The following is a 16,125-nucleotide window of genomic DNA, read 5'->3' as shown; positions in this document are numbered from 1 at the left end:
ATTTATAATTTCAGACTGATGACCATAACATTTAATAGTTTTAGGGATTTGTCTGTCTTTCTGACTCTCTGTGTTTGGTTTCCCTCATATTTAGTCTGTAGAAGGACTTCTGCTGCCAGGGCGAGTAATGTCTCTAACCTGTGAGGTTACACAAAGCTCAATTATTTCTATGCAGATGACATTCCACTGTGTATAGTCTTTTAAGTCTCACAACTGGATAGTATTTCACTCTTTCACTTAGATCAGTGACTGGCTCTCCAACAGTTACCTTGTTTTAAACTTGAACGGTACTGAGACCATCTTAAAATCAGTCAGGCTCTTGCTTCATTTTGTTCATCTGCAAAGTCCAGTGTTTGACTTCTTGGTGTGATATTTGATTCCTCTCTGACCTTTGATTCACATGTAAAATCTGTTTCCCGTTTCTTTCATTTAAGGAACACGTCTAACACGTCTATGCCTGAACAGGAGAAAGTTATTCATGCAGTTGTGTCACCGTGCTTAGATTGTTGTAATGTCCTGTTTACCAGCTTAGATAAATCATCTCTTTCATGCCTCCAAGTGAAACAAAATGCTGCAGCTAGACTGTTAAAACATTCTGGTAAGCAAGCTCGCATCACTCCTATTTTATATTCTTTGCACCAGTTCTCAGTAGATTTTAGGATTCGTTTTAAAATTCTTGTACATACACTAAACAGCCAGACACCAGACTGTTTATCGTAGCTTCTTACCAAACCCAGTGCAGCTCGCTGTCTTCAATCACAGGCTTAGAATTTGTTAGTTGTTCCTCAAATAAGATTGAGGACTGGGAGGGTCAGAGCTCATCGTTATAGCTTTTAAATTGGTCTCCCACTGTCGGCTATGTTTAGCTGACTCTGTGGACTTTGTTTAAAAAGTAGCTGAAAATTTGATTTTGTTTAATCACACTTTCTCTTGAGACTTTTTATTAATAGGAGCTGTTTTTAAAACTACCTCTCTACTTTATTTTGTGTCTTAACTGGATTTTGTATCTCTTTTACAGGACTTAATTTTTCTATTTACTTGATTCTGTTTTGCTGTACAGCACTGTGTGACTGCTCGTCTGTGAAAAGCGTTTTATAAATAAATTTTACTAACTTAAATTTGTCTCAATCAGCCTTACTTACAGACTTACGTGAAATTTTGACTTTTAACACACATAAAGGACTCTTCAGAAACTGCAGGCTGCTTTTTTGCATCAATTATTTTGAAAGAAAACTGCCAGGGTCAAAATAATTAGCCCCCCTGATGGTTTGTACCAAAGAAGAGCATCTTCTTTTTTCAGCCATAAGCAACGTCTCTTTGGCCAAACAGCTCTAGTTTCATCTCCTCTGACCAAAGGGTGCACTTCCAGTCTAAAATCTTTCTCCAGGTTCTTCTTAGCATCCTTCAGTCTGGCTTGAAGGTGTCTCTTGTGCAGTTTTTCCTGGTCCAAAACCTCCCAGTCCACTCCTGTGCATTCTAGTGATCATCTTAGCGACTATAATTCCCGACTTCCTGAATCTCAGTGTCTCAGCAGTTGTTCTGGGCTCTTTAGACACATGTCTCACTACTTTCTTTCCAGTCTTTGAAATCTTTGCTTCCTATCTCTGCCACACTTGTTCTGTACCGTGTGGCTCTCTTTGAATTTCTTGATGACACTTCTCACTCAAGTTCTTGACACTTGAAAACGTTGTGATAACTTTGTACATCCATCTCCTGCTTTGTGAGCATCAGCAATTCTGTTTCTCAAGTCTGAACTGATTTCTTTTGTTTTTTTGCGTGCTGCTTTCTCAGTGACAGTTCAAACCTTGGCTGAAGTTTTCATACTGTGTGTATTCAAAGATAAAACTCAGGTTTAACTTGATTTTACATGTTTGCACAGTAGTGATCTGCGCTACGGCTCGGTTTTTCATGTGGTTAACAGTAGTGACCCTGGTGATTTAGTTTGCTCTGAAGTAATTCTGTTACTGTGTGTAAAAATAAATAAAGTAAACTAGTTTAGAAATGCTATGCTGAATATCACTTACTCTGTTAAAAAAGCAAAAATTGGGAATATTATGACAAAAACCTTCATGAATGAAGTAACAAAGCGTTTTCCTGTTGAAGCTGAAGACTTTTGCATTAAAGTTTTTCATGAGGAAAACAGGACTGAACACACCTGAGAAAGTTGAGGTCACCGGTTTATTATCTCCTTCTGAACGTCTTCTTTCTGAGTTCACAAACTGAGTGAAACACGCACCAGTTTGACTCGAAGCACAGAGAGTTTTTCCATTTCCTCTTCAGCGTTTGCTCAGGTTTTGCGGAAAGGCCAATCTGCTGTAACGAGCTGGCGTTTTATGACACTAATCAGAGCAAATGTGCTTACAGAGATCCAGTTAGGGAGAAATAATTGCTTTTCAGGAGGAAGTCAAACTAAACACTGGTGCTAATGCACAGCAATCTTAAGAACAACAGTGGAATAAGCACATTTAATTTGCAGCTAAATCAAATAAGTCTTAAATTAGCGAGCGCTCATTTTATTCGCCTCCTGGAAAAAAAACCTGAAGCAGTGTTTAAGAAAACAAACTGTCTGAACATCTGAAAGCAGCATCGTTTGCAGCTGCTTGGTTACCTAGAAACAACGCTCCCTCCTCGCTCTCTCAGGTGAAACCATAGCGGCCGACTCAATCTGCGAGGTCAGCGAGGAAAAGCTGTGGGCCCAATCAGGAGGTCCCTGCACTGAGCTGCAGGAAACGCTCTGTCCGCCAAGTCAAGAGGACGAGAGGGCTGCCAGCTAATTAAAGAAGTCCAATTAGAGAGGAATCAGACGGGTCGGTGGACCTCTGGGGGACGCCAACTCTTCCTCACATCACAACAGGGCCAGACAGCGCTGGGACAAGAGCCCAACCTTGGATACCTTTCTCTCTCCAGCCTTCATCTCTGAAGAAGTGAGAGGCAGTCGGCTGTTTCACAACCTAAACTCTGAGAGATTCTTCTTCTTCTGTGGTTTTGAGCTCACGAACACAAGGGGATAATCTTTTTTCTTGTTTATAACTGCACTGTTAAAACTCAGAGCTGCCTCCTTCTTTAAGGCTTTTTAGTTTGTACAGGGTCAAAATCCCAAAGATAACAAAACTGTGAAACAACACCCAGAGAGTTATGAAGGTGGCAACTACAGCCACCTGTGTCACCATCCGCCTGTCAGTCAAAGAAGCCACACCCCTAATGAAGGGAGAAATTATCTAGCTCAGCCCCAAAACAATTGAGTTGCAGAAACAATCACACATGTACAGGTGTAATAAAGGAAGAAATTATTTACATAGACTGAAGGACTGAGTCACTACTGGAGCCTCTGGTGGATGTCGCAGGAACTACAGCTTTTAATAGTTTGCTTTTGTTTTTTAACCCTGGAAGAAGGTGTAGCTGAAGGTTTATTTAGATCTTTGATACCTGACACCAGCAGGAAACCAGGCCTCAGTTCTCCACCGACACCAGTGGAAATGGAGATTCGTCCTCCTCAAATGCGACTCCTCAGTCATTCGCGGATTTATCTGCTCACGCCAAGGCAGCAGAGGCCGTTTTTTTAAATGTTTTTGTTGCGGAGTGGTTCCTGGAAGAAAAGAGCGCTTCAGTCGGGAAGCTCTCTGCTGTAAGATGGCGACAGATTTGTGATTAAACAGCCACTTTGTCACGCGAGAGGGATGTAATGCATCAACACAGGTGAGCCTGGAAGCCTGTTGTGGAGTTTATCATCATGACTGCTTCAGAAATTGAAATGGGTTATTTATTGGGTGTCAGTCACGCTGGGAACACACACACTGAGCTGCATTTACCCATCTTACTCTGTTATTATTATTATTTTTCTGACAGATCGGCCAAGCCGCAAATCTTTAGCTGCAGCCCATTAGTAATCCACCGCGCCGCCGCCGCCGCCGTGATGGCTGTTATTTCCCCAGCAGCAGCTCGGATAATTTATGGGGGAAACCTGGTGACGTCTACCTGCAGCTTCCAAACAGGATGCAGGTCGGAGTACATATTAAAGTCATCAAAACCAAATTCCCCAAAGTGACTCAGGCAGCCCCAAACTACAGGTACCAACGGCAAAACGGATTCACTGGGAGAGAAATGAACAGAGGGGAAAAGGACAAGAGAAGAAGACAGAGAGGAAGCGAAAGCAGGCAGAGCATTAACAAATAACCTTGTGCTGTGAGTTTGGTCGTTTTCATCCTTTTCTTCCTGTCATATGATGCCGTTGGTCTCTGACCCTCAACTCGAACTTTTACTCAGAGCAATTTCACCCTCATCCTCCACCTTCCTCCATTAATGTGTTGATACCAGCATATGTAGCAGCTCTGTAGATGTCCACCAGGTCGCTCTTCATTTTCTGTGGCCTAACTCGACTTCACCGCTGTTTAGTTTTCTCTCTATGTCCAGCTCCAAACTCCCCAAATCACTCAAACTCTGAGGAGCCGCGAAGTTAAACACAATAACATGATCATTGTGGCTGTTTCAGTGATGTTTGACGTTAACGCGTCCACAAAGAAGAAAATCTACAATGTTCAGCAGAGTTAGAAGTTTATCATTGAAGTACAAATAATAGTTTACAGTTTGGAACATTACTGCCTCTCAGTGTTTTATTCATTTTAATAAAAGCAACAATTTTAGTCACATTTACAGCACAAAAAGTGAATATTGTTAAAGTAAAGGTTCAAATTTTGAGGTTTTATTTAACCCTTTAAAGCATAAAACTATGAAATAACTGTCCAGGAAAAAAAAAATTTGAAATTGGAGTGTGAAAAATTAACAACTACATAAATAAATAAATATCAGTTTGATATACGCAGCATTTTTGTGCAAGTCTTAAAGGGTTAAAAATATCTTAAATAGCTGGTGTTAAAGGGTTAATATTTCTGGACTCGCCTTGATTTATTTAAAATTGAAAATACTGAATAATCTTAACTTCAAAATCACAAATTTTTGATCTATTTGACTTTTCAGCTCTGATCTCACGGAGGAAGAATCCAAACAGACATGAGCTCAGATCAGTTAAATCACACGGCACCAAATCAGCAGAATGGCAGTAATGTTTCTAATAGAGTCTCAAGTGCAGAAGGGAAGCTGAGCTGGACCGGCACAGAATTGAAAAAGAAAACTAATTTAATTTCCTGTTCCAAGAAAAAAGGAGTGCCTAATGAAGAGAAACTCAGAACAGGTCCACCTTAACAACGTGTCACCGTGACATCAGGTGCTTCACCTGTAACACAAAAGCAGGAAATTAAACACATGAAAAAACAGATTTCATGTTTTTCTGGCGTTTAATGTCTCAGGAACAGAAACCTTCATTTTCAGGTTGGTGTTTGTACTCATGCAGACATCCGTGTTTCTTTTCATGTGCTGGAGCAGGTGAGCATCTCTCTTAGTGGATGGAGGCTGAGACTGCGGGGGTCATGTGATCAGCAGAGGGTTAGGGATAGTGACGGATGCAAATTGGGTCTCAGTTTAAATGGGGCTGTTTTTTTATTCATGAAGGATTGATCGAGCCGCCGTGTGCCAGGGACGGATGAAATATGCATGCAGCGGCCGTACTGTAGCCGCCCGCCGCACTCGTGATTTATTTCAGCTGAGTTCTGCGCGGGCTCGCCACCGTCGACCAAAATGGATCTGACGCTGTTTAACCGCTCCCAAGAAGACGGAGTCCACAAAGTGATGCTTGCTGACTCCTCCACCTGAATACAACCACAACCCGCTCAGTTGTCCAATAGATTTGTACTGCAGTCACCTTTTACAACAGTTAATTAGCTCTTAATGCGTCTAATATGGACGTTATTAAACAGGTAAAGTTTAACTGATGAGGACCGCATGAGAGCATCACACACATGCAGATGCTCTGTTATTGCAGTGACCTCACAGCAGCCATATTATTGGTCAGATGATGTCATTAAAAATGCTCCAAAAGGCTCCAAAAGCACAAACACGGTCGCAGAGACGCGGAGACACTTTTCCCGCCTCTGATGCTGTTTTCTCTCTGAGCTCTCTCCGCTGCAGCGCCTTCATCTTCTTGTTGTCGAACACGTTGTTGCCCGAGGCGTGAGCTCCCCGCTCCGACGGTTTCTGATGGAAGACAAGGCGAAGCGCGGGATGGATCACGATTTTTGAAGTGCTGTTTGAAACTTGATGCTGCTCGTGGCGTCCGGCTGCCAGGTGAACATCACGAATGTTTCAGGCGTGTGTTAAACTGATTGATCGCAGCACACGGCCTGACATCAGCAGAATGGCGTTTCAGCGCGCCGGTCCTTCGGTGGGGGAAGCTCAGAAACATGAAGCTCGCAGTGATGAGCTCAGTGTTCCTGTTTCTGTGAGAAGCTGCAGTAAAACCTCACCTGTTCTCTTAAAACAGCAAAACTAGTCACCTGACCCTCCTCAGCCCACAGATCCGATTCATTCAGTGTTTCTATTAAAGTGGATCCATGATGCATGTTTCCTACCTCCTTTTGTTAATTCTTACAATGGAAAACAGAGTGACCGTATACTGAACCTTTACCCGATCGGTCACGTTGGCATGTTGAGCAGCATTAAGCTTGGTGCGGTGTGTCTGTCCAGTATGACCTCCACAATTTTACTAATCCACAGTTGGAAATAATCCTTCTCTCATTTTCTGGTTTCCTCTTAGAAACAGTTTGAACAGCAGGTGGAGCTTCTGTGCTCCTGGCTAGAGTTGTGGGCTTGTAATGATCATAAAATCATATCCTCAGTGAATCTCTAAATCCTGGATTGGCCATTTCTCCTTCCCCTTCGTCCCGCTGCTCCCTTAAGGGTCGCCAGAGTTGATCATATGCCTCCACCTCCTCCTATCCCAGCATCCTCCTCTATCCCACTAACCCTCTGCATGTCCTCCTTCACTACATCCATGAATCTCCTCAGAGGTCTTCCATCATCATCATCTTTCCTCCAATGCATCCTCTCTCCCTCCTGTGCACATGCTCAGATGTTCATTGGGAGTGACGAGGAAGGACTGGATTAGAGTGAATCCATAGATGGTTCGGACATGTGCAGAGGGAGAGTGGATATCCTGGACAATCTCATCACTGACGCTGAAGCCACAGATATAAAATGAATCTACAAAAATAGAAAGATCAGAGTCAGACGCTAGTCCACATTTTGATTGGCTCTAGTTTTTTGATATGAACCATTTAAGGCAGACGAACACAGGCTGACATCACGGCTCTCCTGCAGGTTAACATGTGAGCGCCCCCTGCTGCCTACGCTTCACCCAAGGTGAGAAACTACAAGTCACCTCAACTGGCAGAAATCACAGGAAACGGCTTCAACAAAGACCGGAAACTTCATCCAAGTCCCAGAGAGAGACGTGCCAGCGGGAGCACAGACAGAAAATCCTGAAAGAGCGCAGCACCTCTCTTTGTTTGGACGTGCTCACCCACAGATGACACAGAGTTTCCAAAGTCAGCGCTGGAAATCCGAATCTTGGGAATGGCTGTCAAAGAGCCAAGACCAGAAAAACTGAGTTTAGAGCATCTGCAGTCGCAGCTTTTGGCTTGCAGGGATATCACTGACCTGAGTATCAGACAATGGAATGGCACACAGACGACAAAAAAACAGCTCATAGCGTTTGTGAAGAGATGAAACCGTTTAGGATAGCTGTGTTAATAAAATTTGCCATGAACTTCAGCCCCTTGTAGCTTGAGCTGATATGAAGAGCATTTGATGCTAGGAAACAAAAAATCGAAACGCAGAGAAGGTGTTTAATGGAGGGGTGAGTAATTTCGATTAAACTAAAGAGTTTTCAGTCACTGCGGTCACAGAGCAGCTCCTGCACGACAGAAGTTTGATAAGTGGAGTCAAATATTTCAGCCGTGTGTCCTCGTGTCTCTCCTCCAGGTCTCACGGTGACATTTTCATCGCCTGCAAATGTCAGATGGATCTCTGCAGCCTGGGACTTTTAAGTGTGTCTCTTTTCTTTCTGCACAGCGATCATCATTCGCTCCGCCGGCGGCTCGGCTGCACTTTACTCCTCCATCAGTGCCTCGCTGCCTTCATTTAAGACCTCTCTGTCCATCTGGAGGCACCTGAACCACCTGACCTCCACCACAGGGACGATCAGCAAACAGCCACTGCATCTGTCCGGCTGAAGGAGGAAAACAGCAGCACCGGGACTCGAGTCCAGGGCAAAGGCTGGAGTTAAGTTTACAAACGGTGTGTGATTATATGGTAACGGCCTGCCACGTCTGCAGCTCTGTGAAGCAAAAACAGACAGGACTCATTATGACTGAAATAAAAACACAGACGCAGAGACTCTAAAATCATTTCAAGCGTTCATTTATTTAGAAATAAATGGTAAATGGCCTGTATTTATATAGCGCTTTACTAGTCCCTAAGGACCCCAAAGTGCTTTACATATCCAGTCATCCACCCATTCACACACTGGTGATGGCAAGTTACATTGTAGCCACAGCCACCCTGGGGCGCACTGACAGAGGCGAGGCTGCCGGACACTGGCGCCACTGGGCCCTCTGACCACCACCAGTAGGCAACGGGTGAAGCGTCTTGCCAAGGACACAACGACCGAGACTGTCCAAGCCGGGCTTGAACCGGCAACCTTCTGATTACAAGGCGAACTCCCAACTCTTGAGCCACGATGGCACAAAACAATAGCACAAAACAAAATATAAAGAATGAAACTGAAAAACTTTGAAATTTGAAACTAATTTCAGTAAAATTATGGCAGCGCATGTTCTACATGACTTCTTAACCAGTCTGTGTTGAGAGTGTGGTTTTAGTATTAGGAAAAACAGATGGAAACTAAAAGATAAACGGCAGGTTAAACATCTCACAATTTCTTCTTCCAGCTGCTCCTTAAAGCCTTAGTGTTACACTGTGTCCTTCTTATTCCCACACATGTATGCTGTCCTTTTTCTTCTCTCCAGCTCATACCTCCACCTCGCCTCCACCTGCTCTCACTACAGATCAGTGTCGTCTGCAAACAAAAAGGAGCTCAGAGCAGATCCCTGATGCAATCCCACCCCTGCTGTGAACACATCTCTCATCCTGACTTCCTCATGCAGTGCCACACTTCCTCTCTCAGCAGCCAATCATCTGCTTTCTCACAAATCCACAGTGCAGTTCCTTCTGACCTTCTCTAAACTTCTCCATCAGAACTCTCAAAGCAAACATCACGTCTGTATTTCTGTTTCTCAGCATGAAGCCGTACTGCTCCTCACTGATCGTCCCCTCTCTTCTTAACCTAACATCAGCAGCTCTTTCTCATTTCTTCATGGTGTGGCTCATTGGCTTTATCCCTCTGCAGTTACTACAGCTAATGAGGCTGATTAGAAACATGACTGAGTAAAAAAGGAGAGGCTGAGCTTTTCAGAAGCAAAGATGAGGAAGACTCTGTGGGCAAACAGTTTAACGTAAAGGAAAACTTCTTTGAAGTCTTCAGCTTTGATAATATCACTCACAGAGCCTAAAGACCAGCTTGAGCTCACTGTAAACAATCAGATGCTGAGATTCTGTTTGGATATCATGGATGCTACAAAATGTAAAGAGGAGATGAACCACCAGCTTCTTATCAGCACACAGATGAAACCTAGCATCCATGATGGTATGGAGGGGCATGAGTGCACATATCAGGGGTAACCTGGACCACCATGAAGGCCTCATTAATGCTGATCCACACCTCCAGGTTCAGGAGCAACATGTGCTTCCATCCAGAGAAGTCCTTTCTTATCTCGGAGATGGTGCCAAATCTCGCTGTGCTCATACTCCAGAAAAGCACAGCGAGCAGGATAATGGAGGAAATGAGGACTCTAAAACAGCAGCAGACGGTCTCCTCAGTTCCCAAACATCTACAGGGATGTTAGAGGAGAAGCAGCACAGAAGGAAGCAGGTCTGTGACCTGAGCTTTCTCCAGATCAGCTCGTGGCCTCGAATTCAAAACAAGCAAATATTTAAAAAGAGTGTAGTCTGCTGTCTTTCTACTTCAGGTTTTAAATCTTCTAAGTTTTTGGAAACAGATCTGAAGCTTTAAAGTCTGCGCTGTTCGCTCTGTGTTTATTAGCTCTCCATTCATTCAAACTTGTTTTGGAACAAACTTGGCATTTAATCTGTAATTATCTGTTTGAGTCCTAACACTCAACAGGCTACGTTTGTGTTTCCAGCAGGAAGTGAGCTTGAATCCGATGACTTTGTAAAAATGCAGCTGCTTTGTGACACGGTTGCTAACTCTCAGCCTCCAGATGGTGAGAGATTTGGTTGTGGGGGTGGTGGGCTCACTAGAAATGCTTTATTTAAAAGAATTCATCAGCCTGACAAAAACTAGCCTTCCGTTGTCATTTTAGTCACAATTTGGGCGAACAGAGCACAGAAGACGAGCGGCTGTGGGCTATCTGAAGAGGAAAAGTGCTGCAAAAAACAAACACGTTTCCCTTGTTGGAAAAGGGAAATGATTGCGGTGTGAGGGAAGCATCACTTCACTCTATCTGCCTGTTTGGATAAACCTTTATTCAGTGGGGTGCGCACAAACACGCCGCAGGTACATCACAAACCTTTGCTTTGTTATTGTCTTTACACGTCCTGCTCGTATCTCCTTTCTCTTCAAATCTAACCTTATGCATGCCTCAGAGGCTTATGGGAAATGATCTGCTTCCTGTGAACTAAACATACATCTGTCTGATAGGATCTGCAGGTAAAACCCAGCACAGATAAACAGGGAGTGATAAGCTGCAGCTCTTTCAGCTGTTACATTCATTTCAGGTTGATCCTATCACTGCAGGCCTCCGTGCTAAACCGCAGCATTTCCATGCAGCCTACGCTGTGTTTTAGCAATATATTCAGGGCGGCGAGCGGCCTCGCTTAGCCCGATCACATCAGGTTAGCGATCCCACAGGAGGACGAGGGGAAAACCAATGAGCCGCCGGAGCAAAACCCAAAATAACAGCAGCGCCGCAGTGAGACACGCTCTGCCTCCAGATCACCGCTGCCAACAGCAGACACAGATTACGGTGCTCACTGAACACGTGTACACCTAAAGACACAGGTACAGCCCACACCGGGAGACTAAATGTACTTTAAGGAGCATCGAAATGCTGCAGCACACACACTTTTCACTTTCTGCACAAACAAACATTGTAGCCATGCCTGGCTCATGAGTTTAAAGTCAATTCTAGCCCACGCAACAACTTACAAGGTGCCAGATGTTTCTGCTGTCTATATGAAATACAGAAGCCCAAACAAATGTACATAAACCACACTTATGTTTTGCAGACACTATCTTGTCTGCCATTTTCATGGTGACATTGTAGGATTGAGTGAATAAGGACCAGTACTAGGAAAAATGTGTTTCTCCCCAAAGGGTTGACAGAAACCTCCCTGTGTTTGCAATAGTCTTCTGTAGTTTGTACGCATAATGCCAATATATCTGCAAACACTTGCTAAGTGCTCTCCAAGCACAGTGAAACTGAGAAGTGTTGAAGAAATCAAAGACCTGTTTCTCAGAGTTTGCTGTGCCATGTTTATTAAGTATTCTATTATATGTCAGGCTTATCAGTGGCTCTGGGAACGTAAGCCCACCCTGAATGAATATTTGCTATAGGCTACAGCCCGATACACCAACACAAATCCATAATCAGGACACACATACGGTCTTTCTCTTAGTTTTTAGGTATAAACACAATGCTGACAGCACAAAAAACCTGAAAACCAAAAGATATGAGACTGACTAATAAAAGTATTAATAAATTATAGCACTACGAAAAGAAAAAAGGGGTAAGAGGGATTCTTAAAACATAGATTAGCATTTGTATTTCATGAACTGTGATGCTGTCGGTCCATGCGTGAACCAGGTTTCAAGTTTATATGTAAAGGTAGGTTGTGCTGTAAAATTATGAGCTTTGTTAGCTTTATTATTAACAGCAACACTTAAAGTATTTCTGTAAAATTAACTCATACTTTTTGTTAAAGTTCCCACACTAAAGATGAAAACAAACAAAATTTAACTTGCATGTAGTTTTCATAACGTCCATCCATCCATCCATTCGCTTCCGCTTATCCTTTTCAGGGTCGCGGGGGGCGCTGGAGCCTATCCCAGCTGTCATAGGGCGAAAGGCGGGGTACACCCTGGACAGGTCGCCAGTCTGTCGCAGGGCCAACACACAGGGACAGACAACCATTCACACTCACATTCACTCGCACATTCACACCTAGTGACAATTTAGATTAATCAATTAACCTATCCCCACAAGCTGCATGTCTTTGGACGTAAGAGAGTAAATATTAAAATATTTTCGTTGTTGAGGAGTCACTTTTTACGGTGAAAGGACCGACTGAAGTGGTGTTTATTACATTTCCCTCAGCCGTCAGCACACAGGATTCACATGAATGAGAGAATCAGATCCTCCTCCATGATGTAACTGCATGAAAGTATTGAACTGAGCTCGGAGGCGACGCCGTGATTTGCATGTGAGATAATCTGAGTTTTGCCTTTCCTCTCTCTCCCTCTCTCTGCGCTTTGACGGGCTCAAAGGATGCGTCTCCCTATCAGCTGATCGGAGTCGACCTCGAGGCTTCTCCGAGCGCGACCGCTCCACGTGCACAAGTTCATCAAAGCAGCAGGGAAATCGCTGCCGAGCTAATTACAGGTCCTCCAACACGCGTTTGGTGAAATTTTTCCCGCGGATTCGACAAAAGTAACGGAGGCTGTCGAGCTTCCTGTATCACATTCACACATGTCGTCTTTGTTTCTGTTGCCTCGGGCTCGTCACAAACATCAACCCTCATATTCAGACTTGCTTCAAAGTAAAAAAGAGAAAAGAAAGTGGAGCAGTTTCTTATTTTGGCGTTTTTTCTGACACACATCAACTCATTCAAACGATAAGCAGGAAGTCGTTGATTCGCACTTAGAGAAACCTGAATAACTTTCCTTTTAAAGGTGCTTTCTCTCTTTTATAATGAGGATATCTCAGTGTCTGGATGTGAGATGCTAGACAGGCTCAGTGGTGAAAAGAGGAGATGGTTTTCACAGTGATGATGATGAGTCTACAGTAGGTGTCCGCAGAAGTGTTTTTAGCTGCAAAGCCAACAGGAAGTGAGTGCACAGTGGAACATTTTACAGACAGTATTTCAGACACTGGAGAAATAGGAGTCGTTTATAGATAGAGGAAGAACACTCCTGCAAAGGCCAAAGCACCAACTTGACCTTATTTTTATTCAAATAAGGAGCGGGCAATTTACCGCAAAACAAAAACACGGAGCTGCCACTATGAGTTGAGTAGTACAGACAGTGAATGGGATGGTAATAAAACATTAGCACTATGCTAACTAGCATTGGCTTACAAATAGAGTACATTAATAATTAATGACACCAAATAACTAGATTCAACACAAACTCCACATAAGGACAAAATATATAAACTGAAGTGGCTTTAAAGGGGTTTTCTGTTTGTTAAAAAGTGAGCTGAGGTTAGCCAGTTAGCTGCTACATTGGGTAAGTAGAGCATTGTCCGGATTAATAGCCAATCTAACATCATTAGTCAGAAGAAAAACATTCTATATAGCGAACTACTCCTGGACAAAAACCTGACCATTACCGTTGACAGAAGAAAACTTTTAAATTGGTCCCTAAGCTATCGTTCTTCTGGCTAACATTAGCTAGTGCTTGACTTCCTGTAGAACAGACTGTAAGCTGTAACGCTAAGCTGTAGGAAATCCTATGTTGAGTGGGTAATAGCGACTAATCTGTCCAACTATGCTAACATTATTGTGATGAAAATCAGATCTGAGTGGAAACGTGATTTATTATCATGCTAAATGGTTGTGATTTTAGGCAGCTGTAAATCATTTAAGTCACAGGCGTCAATAATAATAATTTAAGCAGATTTTTCAATAAACCTTTAAAATTAGATAGATTATGGTTTTCATTTTTTAATTCTTAATTTTTAAGTATATGAGATGTCTGTGTAGGGTCTCATGCATCCAGGTCAATGTGCTTAGAAAAAAAAGCGACTGTACTTTCTAAAGTGGGATTCCCGGCCGCATCCTCAAGTCATGCGCGGCTCAGCTGGCTGGAGTGTTCACGCACATCTTCAACCTTTCCCTCTCTCTGTCTGTAGTCCCAGCCTGCTTCAAAATGGCCACCGTCGTCCCTGTACCCAAATCCTCCACCATCTTCTCATTGAACGACTGGCGACCTGTAGCCCTGACCCCCATCGTAAGCAAATGCTTCGAGAAGCTTGTCAGGGACTTCGTTTGCTCTGCACTACCCGACTCACTGGACCCTCTACAGTTCGCATACCGCCACAACAGGTCCACTGATGATGCCATAGCCCTGACACTACATACTGCCCTGTCACACCTGGAGAAGAGAGACACGTATGTGAGAATGCTGTTTGTAGATTACAGCTCAGCATTCAATACCATCGTTCCCTCGAAGCTGGACAGGAAACTGCAGGATCTAGGACTGAGCAGCTCCCTCTGCAGCTGGATCCTTAGCTTCCTGTCTGACAGACGCCAAGTGGTCAGACTGGGCAGCATCACCTCATCCCCCATCACACTGAACACTGGTGCTCCACAGGGGTGTGTACTGAGCCCTTTCCTGTACTCACTCTACACCTACGACTGCACGGCCACTAACAACTCCAACATCATTGTGAAGTTTGCGGACGACACTACAGTGGTGGGTCTTATCACCAACGGTGATGAGACGGCTTACAGGGAGGAGGTCAGCGCCCTGACCCACTGGTGTCAAGACAACCATCTCACCCTCAACGTCGCAAAGACAAAGGAGTTGATAGTGGACTTCCGGAGGTGCAGAGAAGTACACACCCCCATCACCATCAGCGGCGCTGCTGTGGAGAGAGTGAGCAGCTTCCGGTTTCTTGGTGTACATCTGGCTGAGGATCTTACGTGGTCAGTACACATAAACAAAACAGTGAAGAAGGCGCAGCAGCGCCTCTTCTTTCTCAGGAGACTGAAAAGATTCGGCATGAGCCCCCGCATCCTCAGGACCTTCTATCACTGTGCCATTGAGAGCATCCTCACTGGATGCATCACCACCTGGTATGGCAACAGCACCGCCTACAACTGCAAAGCTCTCCAGCGAGTAGTGCGGTGCTCTGAACGGATAATTGGAGGTGAGCTTCCCTCCCTCCAAGACATCTACAGGAAGCGGTGCCTGAGGAAAGCGGGGAGGATCATCAAGGACTCCAGTCACCCCAGCCATAAACTGTTCAGACTGCTTCCATCAGGAAGGAGGTTCTGCAGCATCCGGTCCCGTACCAGCAGACTGAGAGACAGCTTCTTCCATCAGGCCATCAGACTGCTGAACACGTCATAGACACCTCACCTCCACTACTGGAACTTCAACATTATGCACTCCATACTGTACAGTAATGCCACTGTTTTGCACATGTCTCAACTCTGTATATTTTTATATATTTTATTTATTGTTGACTCTATTTAATTTGTAAAATATGTGTATACACACACACACACACACACGTAGAAAAACATTTAGTATTTTTTTGCATATACTATTATATATTGTACATATATTTATTAGTTTCAGATTTAGCCATTCTTATATTTTGCTTGTTTTACGTTATTGTATTTTGCACAACTCTGTTGCTTGTGAAGCTCGCACACAAGAATTTCACTCGCATGTGCTGTACCAATGTACCTGCACATGTGATGTGACAATGAAAGTAATTTGATTTGATTTGATTTGATTTAAGTACGTTGGATGAAACGTTTCTGAGACGTTTCATCCCACAATTAACAATCGACTCATCAGTCATTTACGGCGGCTGACGACTGATTCAATTAAGGTAAATACAACAACGTCACTGTCACGAAAAAGACACACGGCTTAACATCTTATAGTTCTACAACATCTAAAATCACTCTGTTGTTAATTCGTTTGCTAGCCGCTAGCATACCCACTGTGTTGGAGGCTTGTTGCTAGCTAGTTAGCGATGCTACATACCAGTTACTCTAATAGTCTGTGTTATTGAATGATTCAGCACTCCTTAGTTTTTGTTATCCATTTTTAGACAGTGATGAGATCAGCTGCACATTCTACAGAGGCCCAGAGTTACTGTTAATATCAAAAATGTAATGCTGTCCTTTCAGATTTTAACA

At 43.7% G+C, this 16,125-nt stretch overlaps 1 protein-coding gene across 4 annotated transcripts in view; it reads right to left on the bottom strand.

Moving 5' to 3' along the window:
• The window catches only part of LOC309717428 (uncharacterized protein), a 219,859-nt gene that overhangs the window by 164,059 nt on the left and 39,675 nt on the right, over positions 1 to 16,125 (bottom strand). The window contains exon 3 of one of the 4 annotated variants that reach the window (XR_014279685.1): positions 8,041 to 8,227. The exons of the other annotated variants lie outside the window; for them this stretch is intronic. The gene's annotated coding sequence lies outside the window, so the exon portion shown is untranslated. Of the gene's footprint in view, positions 1 to 8,040; positions 8,228 to 16,125 lie in introns of those variants that run through there. 4 annotated transcript variants of the gene reach the window in all.

Source organism: Aulonocara stuartgranti (assembly GCF_965226115.1).
Source record: "Aulonocara stuartgranti genome assembly, chromosome: 2".
NCBI lineage: Eukaryota > Metazoa > Chordata > Actinopteri > Cichliformes > Cichlidae > Aulonocara > Aulonocara stuartgranti.
This window is presented reverse-complemented; position numbering and strand designations above follow the sequence as displayed.